This window comes from Haliaeetus albicilla, chromosome 21 (genome assembly GCF_947461875.1).
Source record: "Haliaeetus albicilla chromosome 21, bHalAlb1.1, whole genome shotgun sequence".
Lineage (NCBI taxonomy): Eukaryota > Metazoa > Chordata > Aves > Accipitriformes > Accipitridae > Haliaeetus > Haliaeetus albicilla.
Genome location: NC_091503.1, coordinates 26,038,555 through 26,052,388, shown reverse-complemented (window position 1 = coordinate 26,052,388; position 13,834 = coordinate 26,038,555). Strand labels below are relative to the sequence as shown.

Genomic DNA, 13,834 nt, shown 5'->3' with positions numbered 1-13,834 from the left:
GTCAACTGACCTGCAATGAATGCAATACAGCAGCACCAAATTACATCACCAGAGCGTAAATTACCTCCTGTTTTTTATAACTTAGATGGTATAAATGATTAAGTTTTAAACAGTTCATTTGCTGGCTTGGTCTTGCTAGCATAAATCAGTTATTATATCAGAAAATTAGTTTTATCCCAGGTTCTGACAGCTACTTCCTTCCCTCGACTAAGAAAAGATTTACTGAATTCAAAAATTCAGTGACACTGTCAAAGTCCAGTCCCTACAAACCTTCCATGAAAGGATTTTTGTCATTTTTGTATAATACATGTAACAACCACCAGCAGTAGGAAGATTAAATTCAACCCCCTCATTCTAACTCATTGCATGACAGAGTTCTCTGACTTAATTTAACAATGAGAAAACTGTGAATAATTATCTCCACCATTTCGCTGACAGGATTGCTACAGTATAGCACAAGCCAAGTATACAAAACTTTCCCGATGTACAGAAGCTGCAGGGTTTTTTTGGTGGGGCGGGGGGGTGGTGGTGTTGGATCTTAAAGTATGGACATGTTGCCATAAAGCTTGAGAATGACACCAGCAGAACAGATTTCTTTCCACATCCATGAAATTTTCTCCTTTGTCATTATAGCAACAATCCTCCTATACCTTAGTAAATGAAATAAAACTATTTCCAATATTTTCTTATTCTTGTGAAAGCTCTTTACAAAAGTGACATCACCATCTGGTTGTATTCCTTCAGGCAAGTCTGAATGTGTGGTTTACACTTCGAAAATGAGGGAAATTATGTCAAAGATGATGTTGAACTTCCATGCTGAAGTATTTCAGGACCTTATTGGTCAAAACATTTGGCCTGGCAATAAATTCATTCCTAACTTGAAGTGTTCCTTAACTCTCATTAAAATCAATGGACTTCCTAAGCTTATGCTTGAACTGAGCTAGAAAACAGAATGTGTTGAAGTCCTTTGAAAAAGCAACACCCCACAGACCCAAATCGCCCACTTACATATTGTACAGGTGGTTTGAGTTTGAGTGCACAGCACATCCACAGGGAGGGAGTACCTCGCTCTGCTTCAAGCCTACAGTGGTGGGGATCAGACGGAGCACCCGTCCCTGTGTGACGAGATTTCCATGCCACCAGGGCGAAGCAGCCAAATAGAAGCTCATTCCTCAACTGGTCTAGCTGTGAGAAAATCGTTTTGTGTAAAAGAAAAATCCAAATGAATAGGGTGTCTGCAGCCTCCTCTCTCCTCTCTGTAAATACATTCATCCCCTGCAACTCACAGCCTATCGCAGATGGAGGGAACTACGTTTTTGCGGTCATGTCTTATTAAAATATGGGCAACTGTAGCAACAGACACCATACTTGAGGGAGTTAATCACTCATTCCCCCTCTAAGGGGCCTATCTTCTATGTGCCTTCACTATCTTCTGCGCTCTTGTAGTATTTAAGGGCCCATCTGATGCAAACTGTAATTTCTCTCATGGAAACTAACAGATTTTCACCCATTGAGACTTTAGCCTTAAAGAGTCAGATCGTGGACTGCAAACAAGGGGAAACGTTCAAAGACTTGGAAAGGAAGCTCAGTCATGGAAACTGTCCTGAAGGCACTCTGATACGATACATACAGAGTAAATTCAAAACCCCTTGCCTATCTCCCAGAGACAGAAAGACTATAAAGGCAGATGGGAAAGGGTCACTGTAATGACTCTCGTTCTCCAAGAATCCAAAAACAATACATAAATCACCTTTAACAGCATTGGTTACAGACGCAGGACACTTTGCTTTCCTGTCCTCTGGCTGACCTGAGCACTGAAGTGGTAGCCAAATTTTTGGACAATGCTACCACCCCTGCCTGGAGGGCTGGAGCTCAGATGCCTACATTACATGAAGCAGGCCAAAAAGATACAATTCCGAGAATTATTTCCAGAAAGACTTGGAGTCAGCACGGCTCCATGGCAGAGATTTAATGAACCATAATGGCCTTCCTTATCTCATTTTTTTAAAGGTAAACATTTGAACTTCCCAAATATGTGTTGTCTCCCAAAAAAGAACCACTTTCAGAACAGAATGAAGCAAAGAACGTGTCACATGTGCTCCATGTCTCCTACTCCTACATTACCGAATGCGTCCCTCCTGTCCAAAATGCCCTCTTGAATCTCCAACTCCATCAACTGAATGATCTCTGGGGAGACAAGTTTTTCAGGCAGCAGCCCCACCTCCTGCAAAACGAGCACTTCACCAAGTCCCAGCCCCTGAGAGGAAGCAGTGGAAGAACCTTTGGCCATCGTGAGCCACCTTCATCTTGTTCAGCACACTAGCCAGGGCCCAAGGCAGGTGCTCTGTGAGGTTTTTGTCTATGAAAACTGCTGCGAGGATGAATTTTGCTCTAGAGGAACTAAGTGCCCTCCATCCTGTTAATATTCAGTCTTGTGCTGAAGCCACACAGGCTCACAGACACCACAAATCAAATAGCTACCATTGGCAGGGTAGAAGCCAAGCCAAATCAAAACAAAACCCCATGCCAATGGCATGTCGATGTTTGTGTTTTCATCAGAAATGCCAGCGCCTTCTGGAAATTCAAATGTAATGACTGGAATTTGGGATTTATTTTCAGCTTCCAAAAGAAATGTCACAAGTGAGATCTATGAAGACGGTTCTCGTGACCACCTCCCTGATCTGAATTACTGAAAGCTTCACAAAGTAAGTCGTATCTTTCAGCTGGCATAAACTGGCATAACTACTGATTTCAAATGAACTAAGCTGATTTATGCCAGCTGAGAGCTGGCCACTATAAATTAACAGGTATTTATGAGCTGCTCAGAAGTCTAAGACCTGTGTACAAATTATTCCATACTATTTCACAAAATTAGAGATAATTTCTTGAGTTGTTAGTTTGCTTCTAGGTTCTTTGAGGAGTGATAAATTCATGAAATTGACAGGGGTAAGTGAAATTTTTCTAGCAATTACTAATGTTGCCAGTTATTTTGAGTGAAACAAAGGCTAAAGTTGTTCCCAGTTTCTCCTGCAAATTATACAGGTGCCAGCACATGACTGGATATTGCTTAAAATGCTTTAAGATCTGAGCGTGATTTAGCTTCTGCTTGTATAACATAAGACAATTCTTTCCTGTCTGTTTTCATTTTTGGAAAAGACTCCTGCCATTTGACTGATTACATTTAGTATCCCACAGTTTCCATTGCTGGAGGTCTATCTGATTCCTGAATACCAGAAGAAATTACTTGGAACTCCAGCTTGGCATCTTCCATAGTTACATGACATGACAGTAAACCATACAAGCTCATAGAATGCAGTCTTTAAATCTGTTAAGTATAAGAAAAATCAACTAATTAACCGATGACTTGGTACAAAAAGTAGGGAAGTCCAACATTCCTGTAGTGAACTGCAATAAATTGTGCTTCAGATTGTCATCAATAGTACATCACAAAGTGAGAAATTAATTAATTATTAATTAACTATGAGTTGAACACGTGTCCTCCCACCTAAGGAAAGGAGAGCCAAACATTTATGGCACCAGCCCACACACATTCACACAGTTTGTTCCCCTGATTATTCACTGAGACACGTGCATGAATAAAGAAACCCCTGAGTAAACACCTATGAAGTGAAGGCTAGAATTTAGACAGGCCTCTATCAAAGAAGCCAAATGCGCTGGAAATCCTTTATGCATTTATTCACTACATATTGCACCCAGCTGTACAGTACAAGGGTTCTTGTTTTACAGATGAAGCACCGAAGTACAGAGAGGCTTAAGTCCAGATCCTGTAAGCTGTTTAGCCACCCGATCTCATCTGAGTTCAGCATCTCTCAGGGTCTGTGCCTAAATGATTTGACCTGGGTCATTCATGATGCTTGCTCTCGAAACAGTATTTCTTCCATAGCTTACAAAGTTTAAACAATTCCAGTCTTACCTTTAGTTACTGGCAACCTGCCCATTCGAGAAATGTCATTTATGAAAGACTATAAAAAAAAATCACACCCTCTCACAACTGTTAACTGAGGTCTGCTGCTTTTTCCTAGCTTTGTTTTTCTTAAGAGAGCAGAGTAATACCTTTTTCCACAGCTCTTTAGCACCCTCTATTGTTTTCTTTTTCTGATCAAAATTTCACTCTTTTTGAATTGCTGTGGCATCAAAAAAAAAAAAGAAAAAGAAAAGACTTTTTCTAAAGCAGGATAAAAATAAGGATCAGTAATACAGTAGTGTGTAACTAGAATGCAGTGAAAACAAGAGAAGGTTATAGGTAAGTTTCTATACCAATTGACTGACTCACACAAAAATGCTTTCTTAAAGGCAGAGAGATTTTTGCTACCCACTTCAGCAAAGAGTTGAGCCTATGACTGCAGAAGTTTTGTCTAATAAGACCTGAGTAGTGGCTGCAGAATTTAACCTTATAAATGTAAACTGGAAACCAAAATACTTAACATTATACTAGGACAACTATAAACAATGTGAAATAGGTCTAAAGAGTCGTTAGGTGTTCTCAGATGCCGAACCTGTAAGATATAAGTCTGTTTTGGATGGTTACAAAAAGTGCCAAATGGATTCAGTTTGTCAGACAGTTATGCAGCCTTTGCATGGCTACACATCAGTATTACTTGCTACAAATTTCAAGGGGGGGCAACCAAAAACCCGAACACACAAACCACACACTCAAAGCAAGATTTAACTTTAACTGGACAAAGTCTGTTTGCATGTGAAGAAGTACAATTGATCCGAGGATCTTCTAGCAATTCCTTAAATCTCTAAAGCTGCTCAAGAACAATTTTCAGGGCTGCTACTTAAAATGCTTGTTTCAGTCGAACTCACAAACTTGCCATCATTCTCTGAATTAACTCTTATTACCTTCTAACTGAGGAATATAACCAAATATTAAAGTGACACATGTAAATTTGGATAGATCAAAAATTTAGAACTTGATATCAAGTTTCATGGAAGATATAGAGTCAAAAATCAAACCCAGGAGTCATAAAGGGTCCAAGCTCTTTAACAGCTACTGTGACTCAATGAAAAGGTATTAAAATTGTTTGGGGCCAGACAGAGTTCACTGTGGAGGTCAATTTAAAAGCAAGTACATTTGAAAAATCAGGAGCAAGTCAAAAGCAATGTAACATCTATCCTCTTCCTGGGCTTTCTCAACAGGGCAGAAGACTTGCCAGGGACTTGCTTGTATAAGGCTGCTCCACAGAACTGGCTCATGCCAGACCAAGACAGATGGGACTGGATGTGAGGGATGGAGAGCATCTTCTGGTCTCTGGGACAGATGGCGGGACAAGGCCAACATCTTGTCTAAATCCCCCGTCTTATATTTAGAATTCACCCTTTGACATTTTGTCTTCTCTTGTTACGTAACCCTGACGGAATCTTGGGTGTTCCAAATCAGAAGAAATTTGATTAAATGGAAGTACTGCTAAATGTCAGACCAGAGCAGATACTGCAGTGTCTGAACTCTATTTAGCCAGGAGTGAGATAGTATATGAAATAAAAGAGCAAATAATTTTCCGTGTTAATCCTGCAGTGCCAGAATGAAATAACTGGTACATAAAGTTATTTTTCATTACTATCATAGCAGCTGGTGGTTGGTTCAGAGAGTTCTATGCTCTCACCCTCTTCAATGCTCCTCTGAGACATACTTTGAAAAAAGGGATGAAAATAACACAAGGTAGCAGATGTTGGTAGTATACCCAAATGGACAGTTTAACATTTACATGTAAAGATCTCCTGAAAACCAAGGCCTTGCAATAGGAAATTAATACAGTGTCTGATACAAAATGGGTGGGGATATCTTAGGCAGTATCTAATGGCAATAGTGACAGATTTCCACTAGTTTTCAAAAGATCAACAGCTAGATCAATATTACAAGCTTCTGTAAAAACCTGTTTCTGTGCTTCATAAATAACTTCCAATTTGCACCGCACCCAGAACAATTGTTTTGATTAATGTTTCTGGATAATACTGTGATTTAAATACAGATCAATGGCAATCACACTACTCTGAAATGAATCTAAAAAACTACAGCCAACACAGCCAGTCTACTGCAAAAAAGAAGCAAAACTAGCATTTCAGCATTTTTCCTATTTGCCTCCTCTGTTTTGAATGTGAACTACATCTGCGCTAGGTTTTCAAGCTCTTTGACTGCAATAAATGAGTAGAGACTCTTTAGAAGAAAAAAAAAATCATTAGTATTTAACTACACTTTGTTGTGCTGGGACACATCCTCCACTATTTTGGAACTTTCATTTTGTGAGAATGACAGCTGCTATCCTACCCATTTCACCCAAATAAAAGGGAATGGGGAAAGAAGTAATAGCTCTTTTTAATTTATCCCTTGTGTGGTGGTTTAACCCCAGCCAGCAACTAAGCACCACGCAGCCACTCACTCACTCCCCCCCCCCCAGTGGGATGGGGGAGAAAATTGGGAAAAGCAGTAAAACTCATGGGTTGAGATAAGAACGGTTTAATAGAATATAAAAAGAAGAAACTAATAATGATAATGATAACACTAATAAAGTGACAGTAGTAATGATAAAAGGATTGGAATATACAAATGATGCACAGTGCAATTGCTCACCACCCGCCGATCGACATCCAGTTAGTCCCTGAGCGGCGATTCCCTGCCCCCCACTCTCCCCAGTTTATATACTGGGCATGATGTCCCATGGTCTGGAATACCCCGTTGGCCAGTTTGGGTCAGCTGCCCTGGCTGTGTCCCTTCCCAACTTCTTGTGCCCCTCCAGCTTTCTTACTGGCTGGGCATGAGAAGCTGAAAAATCCTTGACTTTAGACTAAACACTACTTAGCAACAACTGAAACCATCAGTGTTATCAACATTCTTCTCATACTGAACTCAAAACATAGCACTGTACCAGCTACTGGGAAGACAATTAACTCTATCCCAGCTGAAACCAGGACACCTTGTAAACAAACATTGTGGGGTTTTATTATTTTTTTATTATTTTATTATTAAACATCAACTGTCCCTTGCACCCGAGCACTCTTCCAACACGTTTTCCTCATGCCAGGTCCAGCACGTCCCAAGATTCATTGAGCCAAGGTCTAACGTGTCCCACTCTCCACACACACAGAGGCATGAGTCCCACGCTGAAAGCAGGCAAAAACATTACAACGTAGTAAGAAGCCCAAAATGGGACGACCCTTGCATGGATGGGATCTGCCCAGAGTGCTGCGCACTGATCAGAGGCTTGTCTGAAGCTGCCCAACCCAGTGTTCCCAGTATCTGAAGGGATGTAAGATTATCCATACTGGCCTCTCTTTCGTTATAGTGTTACCTTTAATAAATGGTATTTTAAGTGATACTTTACAGTGGCTGAGTGCCTTTTTTACTGGGATCATAACAAACCAGCACCTTTTGGTGTGAAACAGATGAAGAGGACAGGAGAGCTAAAATGCTATAAAGAGAGAACTGAGTGATCAGAAGGACTAGAATTACATACATGGATGAAATTTGAACACAAACCCAGCAAAATGCAGCACCATTCCCTCAGGAAGCAGAACCAAAATATACCAATGCAATGTAGGAACTTGTCAGTTTAAAACAACAAAAAAAGCACAAGCTCTCAGCTGCAGAGGTGTTAACGTAACAGATGTTGGATTAAAATTAAGGCACAAACCTCCAGTAAACATACAAAAAGTACACACATAACCTTGTGTACTACATACTCACATTCAGGAGCAACTACTCCAAGTATGTACCAGCACAGAAAGATGTCAACAACATCACCTTCAGCAACAGAGTAAAAAAATCTTCTGTTGTATTCTGCTTAGCAAAATTAAGGTAGCACAGGCATACAAGTGGCTTCAGTAAACATCTTGTGGTATAGAGGAGAGCTTTTCTTACTAAGAAGATGGAAAAAAATAAAACCTATCTCAGTGAAAGGGAAATTGTCAGCAGAAGAAAATACACATATAAGGCCTTGTGATGCAGCTTTTCAGAGTAACAGAAGTTAGCACAGAGGTACAGCAGCTTCCCTCCTATCCCTCAGTGCCTGTCTCCATCCTCTCACCAGGGCATTAACTAAGAACGCATGGATCTGTCTCCTCAGTAGGAATTAAGGGATCTGCTAGATTTTACAAGGCAGGGACAGCAGCACCCAGAATCAGCTCCCCAGCTCCAGAGAAAGAAAAGTTCATCAGCATGTGTACTCAGGGGAGGAACTGGGAAAGCAGAGAGCACCAAGTGTTGGTCAGGGGTGGGTGAGCAGCCTCTTCAGGCCAACTTTGCAGAATGCAAATCACTGGTACTATTTGGCAAACTATTCCAATTGCACAGCTCTCCTAAACTAGAGACCTAAACTCAGTGATTTAGAGTAGCAGATGTTAATCCTCTTTCTCCACATTCTTATCTTAAACCTTGGGTCTTTCTGCAGATAATAAAACAATTCACAGGAACATCATGCCTGTTCTACAGATTTTTCTAGTACACAACAATAAAACAATGTTTTTAAGCAACTTCTCTTGGCAAGAGTGCTCCTAAACTTCTCTTTACAGCTGCACGGCAAATGCAAGAACAGTCCCACATTAGGATCCCAACTCCCTCACCAGCCCCAAAAGCTTCCATTCCAGATTACTCATCTGTTAAATGCCTGCCTTCTACTGCACTACTACTATTTTAACTGAAATACAAGGTCAGGAAGCTAGAAATCTCTCCAGAAGCATAACTCAGCAATAGTTCATCTCAAATACAAATATCAGGATAACTAGAAAATATATGTTAAGTTTTCGACTTCCAAGATTTTCTGCTATTGGAGGCAGAAATCTTGTCCAATTGCTTCCCAAAAACATCATATTGAGGCGCCCAAGCCCATGGCTTGAACGCTGCCTGATACTCAGTGCTGCTTGAACTCAAGTCAAAACAAGCAGCAAATGCCTTCCGGACTGTAATATATGGTCATGTCACACCTCAACTCCTTTTCTGACAAAGCAAAAAACACTCAACCTGAAAACCCAGAGCCTGAACATCCCACACATTCAAATAAGTATTCCTAACAAAGAAGAAAAGAAAAACCCCTCTCGCCCTTTCTGGAGGCAGAATTATGTACAAGCAGCACCATTAGGGAGATGAACACTTACACCTCAAATTTCTGCAGACCTAGTGACTCAACAGCCCAAGTGTCAATTGGTTGAAAACAACAGTATAAAGCATATATTTGCCTGAAATGTTTGATTAGATCTTAAAATTTATGAAATTAAGACAGTGATCCTTTTCCCCCATGCCATCTTACAGAGCGATACGGCAAGACTTACAGAGCCAAATAGTCTATAACAAAAAAATCAGAAATTTATATATAAACCAAACCAGTAACACCTGCAGAATTGTCTATCCCCCCCTCCCAATACTGTTGATGCCTCAACCACATAAAATTAAATTACTTCTAACATTTGCTGATAGGTTATGGAATGCCAGAGGATGTGCAACTCACTTGTTTGAGGGGATGGTGCTAGACCCAGATGTTAATATCAAGAGAGAATTTGAGGTTGTTATTTGCCTGATACATTTAGGTGTGATGCTCAGTCCCTGTGCTTGGCCTTCCAACCCAGACACCAATGTCCTTCCACATATTCCAGCAGTAAGTCTAGAGCATACTTCTCTGCTAAACATCATTATCTCACTTCCATTCTGGCAATAACTGTTGAGACATTAAAGTAAACCAGTATGGCTCAGAAGCCCAACTAAAATCTCTTTTTTTTTGGTCTCATTTAATAACAAGGCAGAAATGGGACTACAGCTTGAAAAGTATATGGTCCACATCAATATAAATTTTATTTGCACGGAACTGTTTATCCTGCCTACCAACACCAAGTTGTCAAATTTTCAATCTATAATACAGATGGTGAATTTGTAGAGAGGTGTTTCCAAGAGACATTCTCCAAAATCAACAAATATTTTGAGGAAGGCACTAAGTAATCAACTGGGATCACTCCTATGAAGCATAGAATTGCTTGGGACCCATACTAACAGGTATACTTAGATCCAATAAATGTGATCCCGAAATGAAATTCAGCAATATCTACCGCTCACCACCCTCAGTATCCATTACCACAGTGGATGTGCAGCACAGTCTTACGCAAAAGAAGGAGCTTCCTTAAAAATGGAGGCGAAAAATCCCCTCTCCTCCCTGGTTTTGATTTTTGGGTCTAGCAAGTGACCAGAGGAAGTCAGTGACTTCATATATTCTTCAGTAGCCTTTAGTAGGGGTTTCAATATGTATGTTATTCATGCAAAATAATGTGTTCACAAAATAACACTTACCTAAAACGTAGATCTGTGCCTGCACAGTTTTGGGAGCTGGTATCCCATTGACTCACCAAGGAAGAAGTTGATTGCTCCAGACAAAATTTTAAGTAGAATTAGGCCAAACACATTACAGAATTTAGCCTTAGCCCCTTGTTTAACCATACAAGTCTTTCACCCAGTGTACTCTGTAGACAGTAGATGATAATTAAGCACAAATTATCTACTGTCAGAGTGAAATAAAGCAAGTTTGTTGCCGAGCATGTATACGCCTGTGTGGACACAGCAGGAGTAAACATGATGAGGCAGGAGAACAGAGCTGGCACCAGAGAGCTCATGAAGCAAGAGCCAGAACTAGCCAGCTGCTCCAACCTACCTGCAGCCTCAAAGAACCTTCACTGGGAATTTCAGACACAGCTACAAGAAAGCAATTGTATACAGTCACTTGCAAGCATTAATACCCACTTTCAGAATACCACAATTAAAAATTAGGATCATTTAAGTATATATTTTATGATAAACCATCACCAAATTCTGTTTCGATACAATCATTTGCTAGTCTTCAGAATAAGAAGGACAAAAGGATGGAAAACTGCAAGCGTATGTGGTAGAAGAGTGCCCCTTTAAGGTTATCTGGTCAAGGACCTTTTCAGTGCAAAAAAGGGCTAAGAAGAAGAGGAGGAAACCATAAACAAGAACATAAAGGGACACAAAACTGATTAACAAATGATAAGAGAGGCGGTGTATGTGGGAGTGTGAGAGTGTTTATTCCAGCAGGTTATCTGACTGAGCACATCCTATATTGGGATGATAAGGAAAAGGAAGGGGACAAACACACAGATGTAAAACCTGACCAATTAGCATTAGCAAAGACAATAACCAGAAAAAAAACCCAAACCCTGGTCATTCACACTAATCATTGGGCTGTCAAGAAACTGCAGGCTATATAGCTTTTGGCTGGGATAGAGTTAATTTTCTTCATAGTATTTCATATGGTGCTACATTCTGGAGTTGTGACCAAAACAGTGTTGATAACACAGGGAGGTTTTGGTTACTGCTGAGCAGTGCTTACCCAGAGCCAAGGCCTTTTCTGCTTCTCCCCCACCCCACCAGCGAGGAGGCTGGGGGGGCACAAGGAGTCGGGAGGGGACACAGCTGGGACAGCTGACCCTGACGGATCCAAGGGATGTTCCAGACCATATGGTGCCGTGCTCAGCTGGAGGAAAAGAAGAAGGAAAGGGGGCACGTTTGGAGTGATGGCGTTTGCCTTCCCAAGTCACCGATACTTAGCGTGATGGAGCCCCGCTTTCCTGGAGATGGCTGAACACCTGCGTGCCGATAGGAAATAGTGCATGAATTCCTTGTTTTGCTTTGCTTGCATGTACAGCTTTTGCTTTACCTATTAAACTGTCTTTATCTCAACCCACGAGTTTTCTCACTTTTACCTTCTGATTCTCTCCCGCATCCCACCAGCAGGGAGTGTGTGAGCAGCTGCGTGGGCCTGAGCTGCCTACCGGGGTCAACCCACAACACAGGCAAAATGCGACTTCACAACTGATAAAGATGCAAATCTCAAGGACCAGCGTGCTGGACGGGGTGGGTGGAAATATGACAACTGACGAGGCAATGTGCAGGGCAAGGGGGAGCGGGGAGGAACAAAGGGGGAGTAGGCAGACAGTCGTATAAGAGGGGTCAGTCAATACGCTCATCGCTGCAGTCTGTCCTACCTTCTTACTAAGTCCTTTCTTCACTATCTCTGTGCAACCTCCCTCTTTATCCTGTGTGTCTACGTCCTGCAAGGACTAGGTGTCAGTTACAGAGGGGAACATCATGAGTGGGATTTGTGCCAGCTACTGGAGTCAGACCAGGGCTGTAGGTGCCCCAGGGCTGTGTTGTCAGCTACTGGAGCGAGTGTGGGGGTCCTAGCCACCAGCCACTGGGGTGGGAATGGTGCGTGTCCCAAAAAAAATCAATTACTGGGGGGGGACTGGCATGAGTGAGGCAGGTGCAGGGCTTAGTGCCAGAGGCTGGAGCTGGACCACAGGTCACAGCCCATGTACCTGTCGCTGGTTGATGGGGGCTGTCTGTGTTCCCCAAACCGTGTGTGTGTGGGGGGGGGGTGTTTGCTGTCAAACTTGAAGCCAGTGAGTACGAGGGCCTGGGTCAGGGCTGGGGTATTAGTCAGGCAAAGGGTCTGTGCTTATATCCAGAGGAACCCGTGAGTATGGGATGCCTGTGGGACAAGGGTGTGAGTGCTGCATGTTTGCTCATGAGCGCAGACCTGGATGAGCCAGCGAATAGGAGACCAACAAGGCAGGTAAGAGGGCCAGGATCTGGGCAGGGGTACTAGGTGGACAGTGCCAGTACTCGAGGGATCTACAAATGTGTATGTGCTTATGAACCTAGAGAGCATTGTATGTGTGCCTGCACTGGTGACCTTCTGTCTCTGCCAGATGAAGAGGAAGGGGATGCAGCTGCCTGTGCTTTTTTTACGTGGGTCCTGTAGGTAGATGTAGTCAAAGGCATGGCTTGTTTGTGGCAGTCCGTGACCAGCCACATTAGTGTTCTGTGTGTGTCTGTATGTGTCTCTGGGACACAAGCTCAGCTTCACTGCTGGTTGAACCTGCAAGCGGGGAAGCAGCAGCTACATCCCTCAGCCCAGGGCATACACAACCCTGGTACCCAGGTACCTGAGGCTGGGCTCCAGTAGCTGTGCAGGAGTCGTCCTGGGCCAGAGCTGCTGGAGGTGGTGGCCACACCTAACATCCTGTAAAAGACACGTGCGTTTAGGAGAACAAAGTGTTGGAGAGAAGCTGCATGGTCTCACAGTTATTTTGTAGTCCCACCAGTGGCTCGTCACTCCATTTTGTCTTGGTGGCTTAAGCCACAACAAAAATTTTCTGGCATAAACAATTGGTTCATCATGTGGAACCAGCCAGGGCTGTTAATGAGAAATGTTTCTGCTCATTTTTGGTGTTAGGGAGCAGCAAAAGCGAGGCTGCTCCAGGAGTGAAGAGGAGCCAGGAGCAGAGGGTGGCCACAATGCAGGTTAGGCAGCACCACTACAGCTGGGGCACAGGCCCACAGAACCTAAACCAGGCAAGCAGAACCAAGAGGTGAGAGCAGCAGCTCCCATCCAAAGCCAATCCGTGAAATCCAAACATCAATTCAGGAACAGGGCTGGGCCCAGGCCCATCTACAACATACCTTAGGGGAGTACAGGATGCCACAGCCTGAGCTGAAATAGGACCTGTGGGCCCATGGTCAGGGTGGGGTGGGTAGGGGTCCCTGGTGAGGCTGCTTAGGGCCATTAAGGCCCAATACTGCCCTCAGGGCTCTGACAGCTGGATTCACAGCAGGACGACAGCAGGTTTAAACCTGAGTAAGTATTATTTTCCCTGTGATCAGCATGTATGCATCAACTGGATGGCAGAGCTGAGCTGTATCCTTGTGCTGCATTTAGGCGGGGAGGGCAAGAAAGCACCGGGGCTAGAGAGACTTCACCTCTGTTGGTCCGTCTTAGCCTCCTCCCCTCCAGAATATGAAATGGACATCTCACTG

At 42.8% G+C, this 13,834-nt stretch overlaps 1 protein-coding gene across 1 annotated transcript in view; it reads right to left on the bottom strand.

Moving 5' to 3' along the window:
* The window catches only part of HUS1 (HUS1 checkpoint clamp component), a 42,808-nt gene that overhangs the window by 20,542 nt on the left and 8,432 nt on the right, over positions 1 to 13,834 (bottom strand). The gene's annotated exons all lie outside the window — the stretch shown is intronic.